Below are 20,931 nucleotides of genomic sequence, written 5' to 3'. Positions count from 1 at the left end.
AAAAAAAAGAAGCCAATTAAATTATGATGCATTAGCAATTTTAAGATGTATTCTTATTTGTCAGATGTCAAAGTGTGAAAAATATTTACCCTGAATTGTGACCCCTGTTATTTACTACTCTCTCAGTGCCTGTACCAAACAGTAGCCCCGCTAGGATAAGTCAGGCAAGAGGACAAACGGGCTCCACAATGACACAGAAGCCATTACTAAATTGTAGGTGGTTAAATAGAAAGTAAATGGTTTTCTCAGTAAGTGTTAGGAGTTCTGAGCAAACAGTGACCAGCGTGTGAGAGAATTCTTGAACAAATTCTGTTCTTAATTTCCCCCTAGATTACCTCACAATTTATTTAGGACCTATGAAAATATTGATTGACATCAAAAGAGATTGTTAAAGGGAAAACAAGTTAGTCCACTTTAAAGCTCTGTCAACTCATTTCCTGAGTACCCTTCTGGAAGGACTGTAAGCGGTGTTCACAGAACACGCATCTGTCCCAGCTGGCACACTGAGAATTGATATTTTCCCTATCTTACCGTGCCAGCCATCCCTAGTCTTGACAATAGTCCTTCCTATTTCAAGAGCCCTTTGAAATACCATAAGTTATTTTCTGTTTGAAGAATAGAATGTGAATGCAGATTGCCTACACTCAAATATTGCAAAAATAAGGTGCACTTTTTCCTTTTTCCTTCTTCCCCCAATAAAACAGATGACGCTTCGATTCATAGTATGCAGCAAAGATAAACAAATCTTTTGAAGCCATAAAACAAATCAAATTTAAATCTGTGGTTCGAAACAAGAAATCATCAACATTGAATCTCCTTTTATTTTAGGAGACCACACAAAATAATTGCAAATTACATCAGTACTTTAACCAGTACTTAAAAATGTTTAATTTGTAAGTAAATGCTACCATATTCCAAAAGGTCGTCTTTTTAAATATTATAATCCTTTTATCTTTTAAGATATTTAACTACTTGCATCAGTCGGATAGTTCTTTAGGGGAACCTTTACTAATTTAACACTAGGATGATTTAGAAGAAAGAAAAAATTTCCTAAAAGGTACGTTAGCATTTCCCAAAGATAAAATATTCTGATTCTTCCCTCAAGTATAAGTAGGCAAATTTCATTAATATTACTTAGGTAAAATGCTGATTAACATTTCCTATTCTTTAGTGTAGAGAAATCTCAGGAAAGGCAAGAACAAAAGACAAAGCACTAAAATGCTAAAAATGTTGGCAGCCAGGAAAGGCCCAAGTAATTCACACTCTCCCTCAGCGCCCTCAGTTCCCAACGGAATCTACAATTGAGGTAACACAGGGTGAACACTCTAAATGGATTAAGATTTATGCGGTCATGCATTTACAAGTTCAAACCAATATTTGTAAATAAACTGGATCTACCAGCTGCCTTTCAGGTCTCCACGCAACTTACCAGTGTTAAAGGTGACATTTCCTGTCACTTATGATGGACAAATTATTAAGAGCAGGTGGGAAAAGCAAAAGGAGAGCTTAGAAAACTAATTGTTCTGCATGCAATAATTGCTGTTATTTCTACCGAACAGATCTTTTCCAATTGCGTTTGAAATCTCATTTGATTACATTGCAATGGTTGGTTAACTTAAGCAATTTTGTTTCCAACTAAGCCTGAGATATTAATTGTACTTACACATGTATAAACATAAGGGATGCCTAATTTGTATTTTAATAAGTAGGATCTTTATGGATGGCTTATTAGCATCAGCTTGTTACTGTGCAGACTGAGTACAGACGTCTAGAAATTGGCCAGTAAATAAAACATTTGAGGAGCCTTTTTTAGCTTCAGCTTTACAGAGAAACTAAATTAGAAGGTGAAATTTTTTCTAGTGAAGTTGAATGTTACTGAGTGTCAATCATGCTAACTTGGTTCTCCTAATTTAGTGTTATTTTTATATATTTTTTAAAAATCACTTTTTCAAATTGTATTTTGCAATGTTGCTTTACAAGTTTTATGTTTATAGGAGTCAAATTAATAGGTACTGGTGTTATGTATTTAATTATTTCATCTATCTTATTCATTCCATGAAAATGCATCACTTCTATTGATTGAGGCACAAACAATTGTGAATATGTGAACTGTAAAAAAATACTATATTTATTTCGGTTACACTGTATAAAGATAAACACTGTTCTGAAATATGCCTTGGTAGAAGTTCTGGATGTGAAAGAGCTGACATTTTAGGGATAAAAATTGGGGGAGTGGCATGCTATATTAGTGAATAAATGAATTAACTTAGTAGATTACCAAAATGATTTTAGGGTCTGAATGGATTTGTTTGTTTGTTTATTTATTTATTTATATTCTATCTTTGGTTGAATTGCCCTTTTGGAAAAAAAAAAAAAAACACCGTATCTTAATGTTTTTGCTACATGTCTTTCAATTTTTCAGTCCTACTTTCTTTTAAGTCTTATCAATCTATTCTCATTGTGAAGCTAGATGAAAAGGAGCTACAGGGCAAAACTGATTTCCCCCCAAATTCTGGGAAACTAGTTCCGTAGCAAAGAAGCATCTTTCTGATGCTTTACTCTGTTTGTTTATGCATATATATGAATGCCCATAGGTAGAGCACTATAATGGAGCAGAGTTGAAAGTAATAACTACGGGCTTTAACTTGTTAGTTATTCAAGGTGGTAGCTCTTATCTTTTGTTTCTTTTATTGAAAATGGAAGCTAATATTTATACATTAAGTACCTATAAATTAACACTGGTTTAAGTTTTCATACTTTTAAAAAATATTTTTTATTCATTCATTTGAGAGAGACAGAGCGAGTGAGAGCATGAGCAGGAGGGCGGGGCGGTAGGAGAGGGGGAAGCCGACTCTGCACTGAGCAAGGAGCCTATATCCAGGTGTCCAGACATGAACTGAAGTCAGACCCTAAACCGGCTGAGCCATCCAGGCACCCTCATTTTTCATAATTTTAATATTTACTAATAATCTTTCTAACTTCACTTTCTATTATTTCTGTTAAAGCCAAGGTCACATGGTCTATAGTACAGTAGAACCCCCTAAAGTAAGACATCATGACAATATGTTTGGGATAATGCAAACTTAGATCTAAATATGGCTGTATAAAGTTTTTTCTTTCTTTTTCATCCCTCTCTCAGGAAGGGAGAGAGAAGTTGGGAAGGACAGCTATTGCTTACTTAGGAAATGGGGAGGCACATCGTGGGTCTCTGCATTTTTCCAGACCAGTCTGCTGCCACAGTGTCCTAACTTTGAGCTGATGGAAACATTGCTAAATTATAGGGAGAATTCCTGCAATTGGTGCCATCGTTCTGATACTTGCAGCCATCTATGGCTGCAATGGAATCATCCTCATTGATGTTTAAGCTAGAGTTGATTCCTGCCACAGCTGGTGCCAACTTGTAGCTGTCACAAGAGAGTTTTCCAACTTGGTAATGTCATTAACCTCTCTATAACTTAAGTGGCATTTTATTAAAATTTTTGGACACCACTTATTTGCCTTAAGGTGGGGCTTACTATATTAATTTTTGACCCATGAAAGAAATAAAAAGGTGAAGAAAATGTATAAGCATTATGAATCATCACCCCAATTTACACATAACCCATAGTCTGCAAAGATTTGCTCTCTAACCTTCTGTCCATTTTATTTCCTTATTTAAAAAGTTTCGGTGACTCTCTATTTGGCATCAGTGGCATTCCATTGTCTGCCCAGTCTTACTGTTCCTAAATGTTCTGTTGCAACATCTCCCCAGTAGCTATTATCATTCTAAACTTCTGAGCCTGTGAAACAGAGTGAACTATTTGCCATTTCTCTAAGACATTATTCTTTACTTCATCTTCAGACATTTTGATGGTATCTGCCTAGAAGTGTCCCCCTCCGTCTCCAATTTCTTCTTGCTTTTGTTCCCCTAATCTTAGATTTGTGGTCTGTTTTATATAATTCCCCCATTCCCAGTATTTATTCCAAATATGTACTCAGTACATTATTTTCCTTTATCTACTTTCAGCACTAAAATGTAAACTTCTGGGGATAAGAACTGTGATTGATGCATTGCTAAGAAAATTGTAGTCTAGTATGCAACACATAACGCACAGTAGCCTATATATACAAATTAAAACTATAAATTAAAAATTAATTACTTGTAGTTTTGAGATACCTCTTTTTACTCTAAACATTATGGTCAGTTATACTGGAGACATAATGAAAAATGTATTTGAGCAGCACTTTTTATGTCTGATTATATTTGCCCACAGCCATGGCATAGTTGCAGGAACACTGGGCTTGGAATTATGCAAATCTGTTTCAAATTTTGTCTTTGCCACTACCTTGCAATACAATTTTCAGAAAATAATAGCCTTTTGAATATCATTTCTTTTTCTAAAAACCCTTAGTTTTGTAGTCTCTACCACTATAATTATTTCTGTTAGTTGCTCAGTAATTGTCTCTCTGTGCTCCTGTCAGCCCTATCTCTCTACCAAGGAAAATATTTTCTAGAAATCTCATGATTTGTCCACGTGTTCACAAGCAGGTTGACAGAGGTCCCTGGGTGGCTGTTCACCTCGTCTAGAGAGCATCTGCTAGCTCCATGGCTGTTGTTTTCTATTTGCCATTATTGCTCAAATGGAAAAATATGGTTCTGCGCAGGTGGTTGTCACGCGGCGTGTTCCAAGCTCTGTTCAGAGTGTGCCTTTTCAGAAATAGGGTGAATGACTCCCTTCCTAACTGTGGAGGGGTTTTTAAAAACCTAGATAAATTATATTTGCACCATTTAAAAAGAAAAGCTAATGCAAAAATCCATTAAACCAAATATCAAGTTTTTAATGTGTTGTGGGAAGAACAGAACATGATATCTACTCTCTTAACAAAATGTAATACCATACGGTATTGCTGACTGTAGGTATGGGGTATAGCAAGTCTTCAGGGTTTATTTATCTTGCTTAACTGAAATTTAATGATTGTTGATTATTCACTTGCCATTTTTCTCTCTTCCTGAACCCCTGTTAACCACCGTAAGATTTAGTATACTGGTTTAGCTGGAGGGATATTATGCGTCCAGAATGTAGGAAAGCTACTCAAGCAGGGGTTTGGATAATGTTGAGAGTAAAAAAACGTAAGTAGAAGAAAGTTTTGAGATTTCTCAGACTTAAACCTGAGAGGTTAAATACAAAATGGAAAAAAACCTGGATAATATTTATCTACAAATTTCAAAAATTATGTAACTAGACATTAGTATTGGATTCAAATACCTATGAGAAAAATGTTATGGGAATTTTGGGAATGAAAAGCTATCCCCATCCATGCAAAACTGCCAACTTTTTTTTAAAGCTTATGCCTTTTGTCATCTTCTAACTTTCCAAAACAGCATGTTAATGGATTTATTCATCATACTGTCATCTAATTAATCAGCATTTTTCCCTTTTACATTTTCATTAACATCCAAACTTGCTCCAGTATCTTCTACCACTAAAAAATAGACTTACTATGTATCGGTATCTGTGTATCTATGTATCTATCATCTATATCTTGCCTCTTTTAGCAGCACCTTATTTGTTTGCTCACTTATACTGCAAACTCAGAAGAAATGTAGACCTTCATGATATTTCCATTCCCCTTTGCTCCCATCTCGCTCCAGTCTGAGTGCACATTCCATCCATGGTTCTTTGTAGTTCACGTGTACCTCCTTGTCATCCAGTCTTAGAGCCATCTTCCATTACCTTCATATTTGGTCTGTTTATATCATTTTAATGGACCGCTTACTAGCTCCTTCTTGTTAAAACACTTTCTTTACTTAGGTTTCAGGAAACCCCACTTACTCCCATTCTCCTGTTTTCTCACTATCTGTTCCTTCTCACTCTCTTGTTGAGTACCTGTTTCTTTACATTGGCTCTAATCTTGTCTGCATTTTGGGTTTTCAGAGACCTCCTGTCTTTAATGTCATACTTTGTCCCAGAACACCTCATCCATTTCATTGGATTTAAACATAATTCTACGTAAGTCTTTTTACTGTGCTCTGTGCTCATTTATCTAACTGAACACTTGGAGTCTGTAGTTAGATGTCTTGCCTGCATGTTACTAACATGCTCAGATGAACTGCTGTTTCCATGACTTTCTCCTCTAGTATCCTGATCATCTACTAATTATCCCATCTCAAATGATATCCCGCTTCTCCCCAGTTAATTTAGCCAAAATTTAAGAGTGATCTTTGATTTCTTTCTCTGCCATAACCTCTCATATATTCCATGTGTAAATTCTATCAATTTCAAATACATCATGCGCCAATTTCCCTTCATCTCCTTTACACCCGTCTTTGTCCACGCCCCCCTTCTACAGAATAACCTTGAAATTGTTAATCAAATTCTGAATCAGAGTCTGCTCTACTGCCCTTTGGTATCCACAAATTTATTTCAGATGCATAGTTAAATAAGATTTTAGACTTTCAATTAAATGGAATGATAGGGCCTTTATCAATAAGAGTTTTATAAGATAGGGAAGATATTGCTTTGCATACCCTTCTGGCACAGACATTTTGAGGATTAAGTAAGACTAACAAATTTTAAATTTTTTAAACAATAAAGCAACTAAATATTGGAACACAGTAGTGTGGGTGCCTCAAACCTGAATTTTGAAAGCTGCCTGTCTATGATAGTAGCAACAATAAAATTAAGGCAGCACAAGTAATAGTAAGTTAAAAAAGACCAAATATTATTTTTAGTTAGAATTAATGGCACAGGGATGCCTGGTTGGCTCAGTAGTAGAGCATCTGCCTTTGGCTCAGAGTTTGATCCTGGGATCTGGGGATCGAGTCCTGCATTGGGCTCCTTGTGAGGAGTCTACTTCTCCCTCTGCTTATGTCTCTACCTCTTTCTCTGTATCTCATGAATAAATTTAAAAAATCTTAAAACAAATTAGTGGCACAAAAACGTGAAGTTTTCATATGTGAATTCAGGTTTAACATAACAGTTACAAATACCTTTTTCTGCTTCATCAAAAAACTTACTGATCTGAGAAATAGAGCTTGTAAGTGCTGAATATTATAGAAAGTTATCATGGAATTGTAGGATTCGTGTGCTATGGGACATATTAAATGCTAATTTAATTCTTATATTCCCCAAATTATGAAATTGCTACATTCCAAAAACTGTTTGACTTTGTTATGTTTCACCACCATATGGACAGTTCTCCTGGAGATCTTATAAGAATCACTGGGGAGCTTTTTTTGTTTTTCAAAGTCTTGACCCTTATGTCCTCCCCACAGAATTCTCAGTGCCTTCCTTATAGGGGTGAGAGCCAAGACACTGAGAATCCTTCTCTAAAACAAAACAAAACAATCCTTCCAAATTGGATCATGTATTTGGATTCTAAATCCAAAAGAATCCTTCTCTAGTGAGCATTTTAACTGACACAGTGTGACCCATCTGTCATGTGTGTTAAGACTGAAGAAAGGTTGACAGCCACTAACTGGTACTTATTTGTTATAAAAATATAAATGAAGAGTCTGAATGCAATTCTAAAGCTTAGAAAGAAGGGATTGAGTGGTAAATAAATTTGAACATAGAAAAGAAAATTGTAATAAGAAATTGAATGCTCTAAAAAAATCTAGTTAAGTTTAGTTAGCACCCAGAGAGCAATAGCGACAGTAATCAGACTTGTTCAATCACTTGCCTTCTGAAAGAATAATACCTTAATTGTTTTCATAAGGTTATTTCAGGATCGTTACTTAAAAAATCCAAATGATATAGATAACTGCAAAAGGAAAATTAAAATCTGTCTTAATTGCCACAACTAGATATATTCCTTGTTTACATTAGTGAGCATCATGATCGGTCTACCTGTTACCTCTTTTTTTCATGTATTGTTTCATGACATCCACCAGGAAAACAAAAACAAAAACATGGTTATATGATTTGAATAGAACATATAGACTTGTCATAGGAGAATACATTCTACTGTGAATAAATCAACATGTTCATGGTTCTCTCACCTTCCTTATTCGTCCCCCAATCTTACAAAATTATTTTTACATTAAGGTGTAGGCTCAAAAACCATAATTCCCACAGTGTTTAATCCTGGTTCTATATTTTGATGGTTTAAATGCTATTATCAGGACTGTGTGATAACTGACCTTAAATGCTATCATCAGAACTTCTTCCATACTGACTTATTTCTTTGTGTGTGTGTGTGTGTGTGTTTTAAATTCATAATTTAAGTGAATGGATTTTGTTGTCATGTAGTTTGACCAAGAAGATCCCTGGGATACTCTATTCCCTGAGTTCTTGCATGATTGAGAATATCGGATTTCATTTTGAACTTAAAAGAAACTTTGGTTAAGTATGCTTTTTCTTTTTTTCTTTTATTTCTTTTTTTTTTTTTTTTTTTTTTTGGTTACTTCAAAATTTGGGGCATTGTTTCATTGTCCTCTGTGGCTCTAAAGAAGTCTTAAGCCAGTCTATTTCTAACCCCTGGAGCCCATCCTGAATTGACTTTTTTTTTTTTTTTTTGCTGCTTCCCTAAAACATTCTTCAGTCTTGAGGTTGAACTAAGAATGCTACATCCTGTTGTTGATTGTTTGGTGTCTTTGTATTCAAGTTTTAATTTTATTTCAGAGGTGAGTACTTTAAGCATCTTTTTGAATATTTTTATATAGTTTTTAATGCTCTTTTCATCAGGAATATGACTTTGTGTAAATTGGACCACCTTTTCTGTTTTCCATAACTAGTATGTGCTCTATTATAGTCTTTTTTAAGGATTCTTATATTTTTCATTTCGTTGGCGCGATTTCCCAAAGCCTGTCTGGAATGATGGTCTTTTCATATGCATCTGTGCTTTCCTTGTTTTCATGTAGCTTTCTTCTCTAAATAATCTGTTTTGCATCTCCTCCTCCTTTTCTGTCTCTTCTGGCAGCTCCTTTGGCAGTTTATAAATAATCTCATCTTTAGATCTCCTTTATCTTTTATTTTCTCTCATTATTTTCCTGACCCTCCTTCTCAACCTCTTATTTTAAACACCAAGCTTATAATTTCTCTGAGACTTTGACGAACCGTGGTCTTAATTCTTAATTTTATTTTAGTATCACATGTCTTTAGTTTTCCTTTCTTCCTTCCCCTTTCCAAAATATGGCTATGCATGGATTCCCAAATCTCTGAGTAAACTAACGATGTGATGGAAGAGGATGAAGGAGAATCAAAAGGAGAATTCCCAAGGCAATCTAGGGCTTCTCGTAAGGTGAATAGTCTGAACTGCCTCCAAAATATGTTCTGTATTTTGCATGATTCCAGGCTATTTTTAATGTTCAAGAAGTCTGTGAGACTTATGGTAAAAACAATTAAATCATGGCTTTTCTTGTAGCAATATGCTTATTGCATTTCTCTTTCCTGCTCGGGTTTATTTCCTTTTCTTTTCTACAGCTATCATTTATTAGGTAAAGAATAGAAAACATTAGCTGGTATTAGAATTAATTGCATTTTCAAAACCAAAATAGGGAATGTCTAACACCAGCTCCTGCAAACATATATCTGACTATCCCCTAGATCCCAGCTGGATATTATAAATTCTACTTTTAAACAAATTATTAGAAAATATAGAGAAGGAAATAAAATGTAATGTAAATCAGTGCAAAAATCTACAAAGCAGAAAATAAGTAATATCTGATAAACAGACACCTTTTGCACATGAGAAGTATTGATTCCGAATATGCTTCTGATTCTATGGAATATTTTGTTGTCTAATATAATATTAAGTCTAAATTTATATTTGAACCATTAAATAAGTTGGAAAGTATTATATTTAAAAGGGAAGTGCTCTAATTAATAGAGTATTTCTGCCAACGAGATGCCATAAAGCATCTGATTATTTTAAATAGTGTGATTTTTGGTTATTCATTTAATTCCTAAATCACAGTTTCTTCATCAGTAAAATGGGAATGATATTGGTACCAATAGCACAGAGTTATTTTGAAACTTAATTGAAATAGTGCAAGGAAGCTGTCACAGAGGTCTTTGAGAAGTAAGCTCCAGCTTAAATAAAGGAAATATAAATGATGTCACATTATTGAGAAATTGATGTCATTCAATGTTGGCTAAACAGATAAAACTGAAATTTTATTAACAATCAAATGTCTGTTTTTTTCTTTCTTATATTCCTTCTGCTTGTTTCTAGGGAATCTGCAAAGAGAACGACAATATGCCATCATCAAACACACATACATATGCATAATCAATAGTTTCATCGAGATTGATTTTGCTTGCAGATGTGCTGCTTTCCCCTTTGAAATATATATATTTTTAAAAGATTTTCTTTATTTATTCATGAGAGACCGAGAGAGAGAGAGAGAGAGAGAGGCGCAGAGACACAGGCGGAGGGAGAAGCAGGCTCCCCGCAGGGAGCCCGATGCGGGACTTGATCCCAGGACTCTGGGATCACGCCCTGAGCCAAAGGCAGATGCTCAACCACTGAGCCATCCAGGCGTCCCTTGAAACATATTTTTAAAGACTTCCAACACAAGTAACTGTGAAATATTAAAAAAAAAACAGAACAGCAGTACAGAATCAAAATATCGATTTTGATAAATTATATTCATGCTTCGAGAGAAACACACACATACATATATTTTAGCACAGCCATTTTAAGCTGTTAACGCCCTGACAGCATTTCTGCACTCCTACTAGTGTTTGTGTCAGTGTTGGAATCCCATTACCTTATAGCTCACAATCAGTAAAATCTAATAAATTTTACATTTCCACACTTCTATTTGAAAATCTTAAGCATTTTTATGTTTTTATGTTCTGAGGGTTTTCGGTTTTGAAATAAGAGCGTTAGATATACTCAAGAGAGAACAGATTACAGAACCCAAGTTGAAATAAATCTAAAATGTATGTTTGATGGTTCAACTGCTAAATTCTTTTCTCATAATCCTTGCACTGAGTAAGAATGACCAAATGATATACTAGAAGTGACTATAGCCTGTTTCTTTGGCTAAAAGGGAAATGAAGCCACCTGGCAGAGAATATCAAGGTTTCTGTTATTTTAATAACATATATGTTAATCCTGAGGCTTCCCAGAAATTTCTCTAGTTTTTTAGGGTTTTCTTGGAAATTCTTGTTTTTCCCAGTTTCATTGAGAAATAATTGTCAGCATCACTGTCTAAGTCTCACACATACAGCATGATGCTTTACATGTCTTGTGAAACGAGTACTACGGTAGGTTCAGCTGACATCTATCTTCTCGTATAATTACAACAAAATTCTCCTTGTGATGAGAACTCTTAAGGTTTACTCTTAGCAATTTTTCCTCTGTGTCAGTCAGCAGTAGTAGCTATTGTCATCATGTTGTACGTTCCATCCCTTGTCCTTATTTGCCATATAGCTGGAGGTTGGTACCTTTGACCTTCTTCCTCCAATGAAAGGAAGGTGGCAACATGGCACTTCTGATGTCTTTTTCCATGAGTTTTTTGAGGGTTGCTGTTTTGTTTTTTTCTAAGATTCCACATATAAATGAGTCCTACGGTATTTGTCTTTGACTGACTTCACTCAGCTCATGCCTTCCAGGTCCATCCATGTTGTCACAAATGGTAGAATTTCTTTATTTTGTTATGAGAGACTATATTCCACTGAATATTTATAACATTCCATCGAACATATATACCACAACGTCTTTATCCATTCATCCATGGACAAGCACTTTGTTTCCGTGTCTTGGCTATTGTGTGTAATTTTGATGTGAGAATAGGGGTACAGATACCTTTTCGAATTAGTGTTTTCATTCCCCTTGGATATATCTCCAGGAGTGTGCTGGGTCATACGGTAGCTCTATTTTTAATTTTTTGAGGATCCTTCGTACGATTTTCCCCACCGGCTATACCAACTTGCAATTCTGCCAAAAGTGCACAGTGTTCTGTTTCCTCCACATCCAGGCCAGCATTTATTATCTCTTATCTTTTTGATGATGGCAGTTCCAACAGGGATGAGGTGATACCTTATTGTGGTTTTAATTTGCATTTCCCTAATAATTAGTGGTGTTGAGCATCTTTTCATGTACCTGTTGGCCTTTCATATATCATCTTTGGATATCAGGGCCTTTGCCCATTTATTAATTTTGGGTATTCTTTTGTTTCTGTTTTTTGTTGCTGTTGTTTTGCTTTTGAGTTGTATGAATTCTTGATATATTTTGGATATAAACCCCTTATCAGATATATGGTTTGCAAATATTTTTGTTCTCATCCCTTAGGTTGTCTTTACTTTGTTGATGGTTTTTTTTGTTGTTGTTGTTGTTTTGGCTGTGCAAGGACTTTTTAGTTTGCTATAGTGTCCCTTATTCATTTTTGGTTTTGTTGCTTGTGCTTTAAGCTGTTGTATCTGAAAAATTACCAAGACATGTGTCAAGGAAGTTTGTACCTATGTTTTCTTCTAGGAGTGTCATGGTTTGGGGTCTTACATTTAAGTTTTCTTTAAAGATTTTTATTTATTTATTTATTTATCCATGAGAGACACACAGAGAGAGGCAGAGACACAGGCAGAGGGAGAAGCAGACTCCCTTTGGGAAGCCCGATGCAGGACTCGATCCCAGGACCTCCGGGATTGCAACCTGAGCCAAAGACAGACGCTTAACCACTGAGCCACCCAGGTGTATGACATTTAAGTTTTTAATACATTTGGAGTTACTTTTCTGAGTGGTTGGGTACAGAGACTATCTTTTCTCCATTGAGTATCTTGCCTCCCTTATCAAATATTAGTTTGATTTGAAATGTTAGGGTTTGGGAGCGGACAGCTAAGAAAGAATTCTTGAGATGTCTTTGGTGCAAAAAGGTGGTTTTATTAAAGCTTAGGAAATGTTCAATTACTACCATCTAGTAAGCTCTTTAGTCATAAGATCCTTCAGATGTCTATCAATGGGCCATATGTTTGGAGGATGATTGCTAACATGTATCCTGGGGCATGTGGCAGACTGGTAGAGGGAATTTCCGACGGGATTTTCATATGTTTATGAAGACTTACAGGATCCTGGAGGTCAGGCTAATGTCAAGCTAAGGCTGCCCTTTGCCTTTACAAAAGTCATTAACATTGAGGCAGTTGAGTTCCTGGAGGAAGGTCACTCTGCCTGTCCCAAGTACTTGTCAGTGGGCTGTAAGTTGTAAGGAAGTTTAATTTTGTTTTTCTGTATTTCTTTTGCCTTTGTTCTCCACATCAAATTGACAACATATGCTTCTGAATTTTTGATTCTCTTCTTTTGGTCTATTTGTTTTGACGCCAGTATATGCTGTTTTGACGACTGTAGGTTTATAGTTAAGCTTGAAGTCAGGAGTTGTGATGCTGTTTCTTTGTCCTCCTTTCTCAGAATTTCTTTGGCTCTCTGGGGTCTTTTACAGTTCCATGCCACTTTTAAGAGTGTTTGTTCGACTTCCATAAAAAAATGCAGTCGGGTGGCATCTGGATGGTGCAGTTGGTGCAGTTGTTTAGGCATCCAACTCCTGGTTTCTACTGGGGTTGTGATCTCAGGGTCATTAGATCGAGCCCTGCATGGTGCTCTGTGCTCAGGGAGGAGTCTGCTTAACTCCCTCCCTCTACCCCTCTCCTCCCTCACTCCCACTGTCTCTTTTTCTCTCTCTCAAATAAACAAATTTTAAAAATCTTTAAGGAAATACAGTTGGAATCCTGATAGTGATTATATCAAAACTCTAGATAGCTTTCAGTAGTTTTGATATTTTAGCAATAGTAATTTTCCAATCTGTGAACACAGGATATCTTTCCATTACTTGTGTCTTTGATTTCTTTCATCATCTTGTGGTTTTCAGCATAGAGATCTTTCACCGCCATGGTTCAATCTATTTCTAAGTATTTTATTGTTTTGATGCTGTATTTGTTTCTCAGAAATTTTTTTGTGAGTGTATGGAAATGGTACTGGTTTTTGCATGCTAATTCTGTATCCTGCGATTTTACTGAATCTATTTGGGTAGATCTAGCCGTATTTTTGTTGAGTTATTAGAATTTTCTCTATATAATACTATACTGCTTACCATTAGAGACAGTTTTTCTTTTTCCTTTCTAATTCTGATACCTTTTATTTCGTTTTCTTGCCTGATTGCTCTAGTTAGGAATTCTGGTACTGTGTTACATAGGAGTGGTGAGAATCAGCAGCTTTGTCTGGTTCCAGAACTTTCTCTGAAATTCTGACTCATGAAATTATCTATTTGACTTGATAACCTAGATATTAATCTCAATACATTTCTTTTATCTTGCAGGGGCTTATTATTTTTTAAAAATTTTTATTTATTTTTAGGGAGACAGAGAAAGGGAGAGAGAGAGTAAGCAGGAGCCAGAGGGACAGAGAGAAAGTGAGAGAGAATCCCAAGCTGACTGGCGCCCAGTGCAGAGTCCAACAAGGGGCTCCATGCAGGGCTTTATCTCACAACCCTGAGACCACAACCCCAGCAGAAACCAAGAGTTGGATGCCCAAATGACTGTGCCACTCAGGCACCCCATCTTGCGGGCTTTTAATTCTATATTCTGATTCATAATTAGTTGTTAGTTTGTGGTTATAAGTCAGAATGGTGGAAAACTGAATGGTTCCAATCCAAAAATGAATATTCCCATCATGTGCCATTTTCATCAAACTATTTTCTTATATAATGCACATGGAATAAACACCAACAGAATGTTATGCAACTTTAGAACATTAGATTCTCTGGCATGGGGGCTTTGTATGACCTACTTGCTGTTGTTTCTTTTCTTAGTACTCTCAAATGTCAAGGGTAGTTCATTGAAGAATATAAATTGTCTTGATTCATGCTTTGTGACTCTCAGGAAAAAGACAGCAATGACAAGAAAAACCAAGGTCTATCTACAAAAGCACCGCTTGGCTATGTTGAAAGCTTTGTGAATTTGGAATGAAGACAGGCAATTGTAGTATAATTCCTAGCTCTGCCTGAGAGTGCCAAGAAGCTCTATCTTTCAACAGCTTTAAAGTTCTTCAGGAGATGTAAAATTCAAGGTTACTGTTGAGCAAATTAAATTCATCAAACTACTTTGATTTCTAAGGGTATCAAACATCTATTGCGTGGTTTCAGAGGAAGTCTATGTCATCACTGTAATGCTAGTCAACTTGGTAATATGGAGACTATAAATTTTAAGCAATTTACACAATAAATTATAAAGTGTTTACAAAAGTCTTTGAGCATAAAAAGTCCAAGCACATTTTTGTGCAAAAGAGAAATCTACTTGACTTTCCATTTCAACTCCCCCTCTATCCTACTTCAAAAACAAGAAAAAAAAATATAAGTGATTAATCGTGGTTAATAGTATGGTTAGTGAGATTTTTGTCTATGAATCGGTTACTTGAGATTGTATATATGACCATCTCCTTTTATGAGGAGAAAGGTGAGGGTTTATTTACTATCATACTACAATTATAGTTTCTTTTCCATTTATTTATATACTTTTTAAGAGGTGCAGTTAATGTAAGTGGAGCGATATATAATTCATTTAAAAACAGGGTAGTAATATATTATGTGGGATTATAGAATGCAAGTTGATTACATAGAAAAATCAGAACTGATTTCTGAGTTGCTTGGTATTGATTTCCCACCTTGGAAGAAACAGATGATGGCAGGAGTTTTAATTGCTTAGAAGCTTACCTGCAGGTTTATTTGCGCAAGGCAGTTTGGTTACAAAGGGTTTCCTGCTGGGATATCTGATGATACCAAAAGTACATAGAAAGCAAAAGTAGAAGAGAAGTCAACAAAACAGGTAATTAAATAAGCATTGTATGTGCTAATTGTCGCTAAATTTAAAAGCAGAGTTTATTGAGTTAAAGCAAAAGTGTGGGCATAAAGTTGACTGCACAGCATGCCAACATATTTTGTGTAAATTTATTTTTTTAGACCATGCTATTAGATATTTTGCAATTACATTTTGGTGTATGTTTAATTTCTAAAATCTTACATCTTTAATGAGATAAAAATTCATTTTTAGTTTTTTTAAAGCATCTGCACCTGTTTTATTCATATTCCTTTTTTTTTGGTAAATTGAATGTTCAAGAATTAGATGCAATGGTAAATAAAATATTGTTAACACGTGAATATTGACATTATCTAAACAAATATGACATGCTCAATATATTGTTCTCCAAAGATAATAATGTTTTGCTGATGTTCTTTACTAAAATGCAGTCATTTTAGCTTTTTCAATTTTCCCCTAGTGAAATACATAGTAACAAAGACAGTAATTTGTCACACCCTTCTACCTGGTGATGAAAACTTATCCTGTCTACTCCTTCACCCTTTGATTGTCATTCTTCTTAGGTCAGCTGCCTTACTCTTGGGCTTCTTGGCAGTAAGCAGTCAGGGAGATTTGAATAAGCATAGAGACCAGTTTAGGGAAAATTTTTAGCTTTGCAGAACTGATTTTCTTTCACTAATGGCAGAAAATAACCATTTTAGAAGCTCATCAGTAGGGAATATTGTTTTTTAGAAATGATGAACTTTAAGACATCTTATTCCCACACTAAGGATGTTTGTACTGTTCATGTATGTATTATATTTACAAATACATAGTGTATACCAGTGTGATATTAGTAAATGAAAAGAGGACATTCATTTGCTCTAGAGGAAGTTACATGACCTTTCCTGTCAGAGAGATCCAGATTCAAATTCCATTTTGCTACTCATGAGAGACTCTGAGAGGTTGGCTTACCTTCCTAAACCTTAGTTTCCTAATCTGTACATTATAATAATCTACATCTCATGGATAATTGAGAATATAGTATGAGATTGTATAGTTTTCCATATTAAATTATCAATAAATGGACACAGCATTGTCATTACTATTGTTGATACCTTGTTTTACAAATCTGGGTTTACAAAGATCAACCGACGTTCATTTTTTTGAATCCTATCTTATACTCCATTTTAAGTGTAGTGTGAGTCCTTGTCAGCATTTATACGAGCATGTGTATATGTTCCATGTGCTGTATTCTTTCTGGAAGAAAGATGAGGGCTGGCCATCTCAGGTTCTTTTTTTCCTCTGTATATTCGGACCTTGCACATTTCTTAAAATGTTTTACTCAAAGTTTTGTGCTGGCAAATCTTTAAAAAAAATATTCAAAGAAAGAATAGTTTTAGATCATTGTCTATTGTCTGTGCATATAAGCATGTAATACTTCTTCTGTATGGAGGTGTATGGAGACTGAGGTGTGGGGAGATGGACGATTTGAAGAATTTTTTTGTGTTTGTTACAAAAACACTTTTGAAGACCTATGGCCATTGTATTTTTCAATGTCCTTCAGTCTTTGATTACAAGAAGCTATGGCTCAAGGGAAAAAATCTCATTTATCCCTTTTTCAAAATTTATTTTTATTTTATTTTATTTTTTAATTTTGTTTTCATTTATCCTTTTCATCAGACTAGACTGATAGTACTGATCACAATTTCCTTTCTACTGTTCTGTCAGTTGGTTCATGGCTAAATTCAACGCTTAATTGCAGGATTGTAGGGTTTATAGCAGTTAACCTTTTCCTACCTCTAAGTCTTAAAAAATTATTGTTGCTGAAATGTTTAACTGAGCTGTTCAATAGGTGTTTTGTGATTTGCTCTAAGAACATAATCATATGGGCGCACCTGGCTGCCTCAGTCGATGGAGCATGTGACTTTTGATCTCGGGGTTGTGAGTTCGAGCTCTGCCTTAGGGGTAGAGATTACTTAGAAATAAAATTTCAAAAAATGAATGGAATCATATACCTTAGAATAATAATGTTTAAAGAGTATTAGTGGTTGGAGAAATAAATTTAGAAAAATCTCCATTAGAGCATTTCAAATATAACTTTGTCAATGTCTTTACACAAAACCGAGTTATAAATCAATGACTGGTCAATTAAATATCAATAAGTGGTCATACAAACATCAATGAGACCGTGGTTAAAAGTTTTAAAGCATTGGAATTGGTAAAAGTGGTATTGTATCACAAACTAATTTACAATTATACACGTAAAGAGATCTAGTGATCTATTATATCCTTTTACATAATTTGTCATTTTTAGATACTATAGATCTGAGAGTTATTTAAATGAAGATTGGAGAAAAATAGAAAATGAACAACTTTCAATTGTGTGATTGAGCTATTACCTCATACTTAGGAAATTGGAAATAATTCTGCAGTGATTAAACTAACTTTTAGGGAAATAAAATCTTAAAAAATCCATATGTATATTTAATTATATATAATTTATCATCTTGTATTTTCAGCGTACTTTGTTTATACAAACTAGTTTGCTTTTAGTTTAGAAATTGTAACCGTCTAGAATTTTATTGCAGATAGTCCTGTGTCCTTTTTATGAATTCTCGAGGAAGCTAAACTTACGATCATCTCAACAAAATAATTGGTGGCACATTACTTAAGTGTCACTTAAAATTCTGTGTTAGTGGGTTTTACCGAGTTGTCAGCATTTTTGTGTATCTTTGACAACAGGAATGACCTTTGACCTGGTACGTGAAGTAGAAGAATTACATAAGGTAAGGTTTGAATTTAGGTGTAGATCTACCTGGCTGGTCAGGTCATGGCTACTAACCTAGGTGATCTGTGGGGTGTGAAACCATCTTTCTCTTGTGACTTTTCTCAAATGATCAATAAATAACAAACTGCTTATTATCGATGCAATCATTTTGACGATGTCTTAGTGTATTTCAAAATGAGAATTAAATTAAATAAATAATGCCAGATAATTCTATATGTAAAATTGGAAATATCACTGAAGCATACAACACATTTGGCTAAAGATTTATTCCAATTTAGCAAAACAAATAATCCCTGGACTTACTAGGTAGTTAAGTCTTCTAAAGGCTAGAAGAGTTTGTAATTTTGTTGTCACTTCTCTGAGATCATTGTTCTAGTGTTCTAGTGTTCAATGATACAGGCTCTCCGTCTCTTCCGAAACAGACTGCAACAATATTTAATTTTAAAATTGTTGGAAATATAATAAAATGAAATAAAATGTATTCAAGTGATGTAATAGTATCTTAACAAATTAGGTTGCTAGATTTGGTACATAATATACAGGATGCCCAATTATATTTGAATTTCAGATATACAACAAATATATTTTTTGTGTAGATTCAAAACATACTTTTTACTAAAAGAAAATAGCCATTATTCAAAATTCATCTTTAATTGGGTGTCCTCTGACCTCTGTTTTATCTTGCAGCACTAAAGTACTAAGATTTTCTAAAGCTCATACCTAAAAATACCTAGCCCAAGCTTTTCTCAACTTTCTATATTTATTGAGATATGATTTCTTTTTCTGAGGTATATTAAGCAGTTTGTAAACAATACTAGGTCAGTTATATAACTGTGATTTTTGTATCATTTACTTAATGGGGAATGGAAAGAACATTATGTATATTAAATTCATCAGCTTTGATTAATCATTTGTAGGTTCCTCTCATACTCTGTTGTATATAGTTTGAAAATTTTACCTTTAATCTGTAAAATAGAAAAGATAATTTCACTTGCTCTGCTTTTAGTCTTCATCTTCTTCTTGGATGTGTCTAGAGCTGCTATATTTTTACCAAACAAATAATCCATGAAAGTGGCCAAAATATAAAACAGATTGGAGAAAAAAACCACAGCCTTCTAATTCTGTACGGAGGAAATTGTGTTTGTAAAGGTTAATTGGCTGCTAATACCTTTTCTTCCCACTTCTCACCTGGATATTGACTTTGAAATTTCTTGATTCTTTAAATGTAAAATATTTTTCATACTGATTTTCTTATGCATTAGGAAAGAAGCCAGTATGATCAAAAGAGGAGTATGTTGATGTGTTCCTTTGTTCAGTAGTACATCTGGAAGCATATTTTAAAATGTAGACAACTCTGTAATTGGCTTGGCTTCTCTGCAGGATTTTTGCTCTCCACTGAAGTGACACCAGCCTCTTATGATTGAAATATCTTCATTTAGGCAAGTTCTTTAGCCGATCAGTCTTACTTTGTCCTCAGTTTCTTGTTTGAAACTATCTAAATTTCACTACTTAATCTAAGATAAATCCCCCCTTTTTTAGTTTTAGGAAAATTTTATTTGATATTTCTACTTTATTCTCTTCTTTTTGTAGAATTATATTACTGAAACAAATGTTTTCTGGGTACTTAAATAATGACCTTGGTTATAATTGTATAAAACATTCTAAATATAATTGGAATACTAGATAATAAGATTAATTATACATATATCTGTCTGTCTATATATTTATGTCAATGTTCAAAATTCGCAAAGTTCTATCGGTTAGGTTCTAACATTACATTATCGCTGCCACCCTTTGAAGTTAGAGTTCTTTGTCCAGTTGATAAATTAGAAGACAAACAACTTTGGATGGATTAATTTGTTTGTCACAACAAACTACTAATAATTGAACTGAATTCAGATTTTTAAGATTATCATGTGTATTACATCATGTTGCCTCTGCTTGGAACAACGCTGTAATATTTTGAAAAATATCTTTAATTAATACTCTTAGAAAAAAGATTACACATTATGAAAATGAAATTGAATAACTTATAAAAGTATGTCTGAGAGAAGAAGCCTGGTCCACAGAATTTCCTTTCTCTGTCCCTCTTTTTAAAAATTTTGGACAACAGACGAAATGCAACTAGGAGTATGTTGAGTCTCTTGGATTCCTTGAGAATCTTTTGGATTGTGGCTTTCATAAATTAACACTTTAACAATTATGCATGTTTTAATTAGAGACAAGTTATATCTGAGTGAACAGTTTGAATTGAAAAAAGCTGTTTGAAATACAACTTAATTAAATACAGTTACTAAGCTAGGCTAATGAAGTATAGGCTAGTAGGAATCTGTTTCCAAAGCAATTCTGTATTATGCAGATAGAATGGAGGGCTTCTAAAAGGTCAGATATTATTTCTATTCATTTCTTTTGCAACAGCATTCCTTTCTTTGT

General features: G+C 34.4%; 1 protein-coding gene across 8 annotated transcripts in view; it reads left to right on the top strand.

Moving 5' to 3' along the window:
• CACNA2D1 (calcium voltage-gated channel auxiliary subunit alpha2delta 1) overlaps positions 1-20,931 on the top strand; it is a 475,745-nt gene that overhangs the window by 248,669 nt on the left and 206,145 nt on the right. The gene's annotated exons all lie outside the window — the stretch shown is intronic.

The sequence above is a fragment of the Canis lupus genome, chromosome 18, assembly GCF_011100685.1.
Source record: "Canis lupus familiaris isolate Mischka breed German Shepherd chromosome 18, alternate assembly UU_Cfam_GSD_1.0, whole genome shotgun sequence".
NCBI lineage: Eukaryota > Metazoa > Chordata > Mammalia > Carnivora > Canidae > Canis > Canis lupus.
The sequence above is the reverse complement of the archived record's forward strand: the minus strand, read 5'-3'. Positions and strand labels throughout refer to the sequence as shown.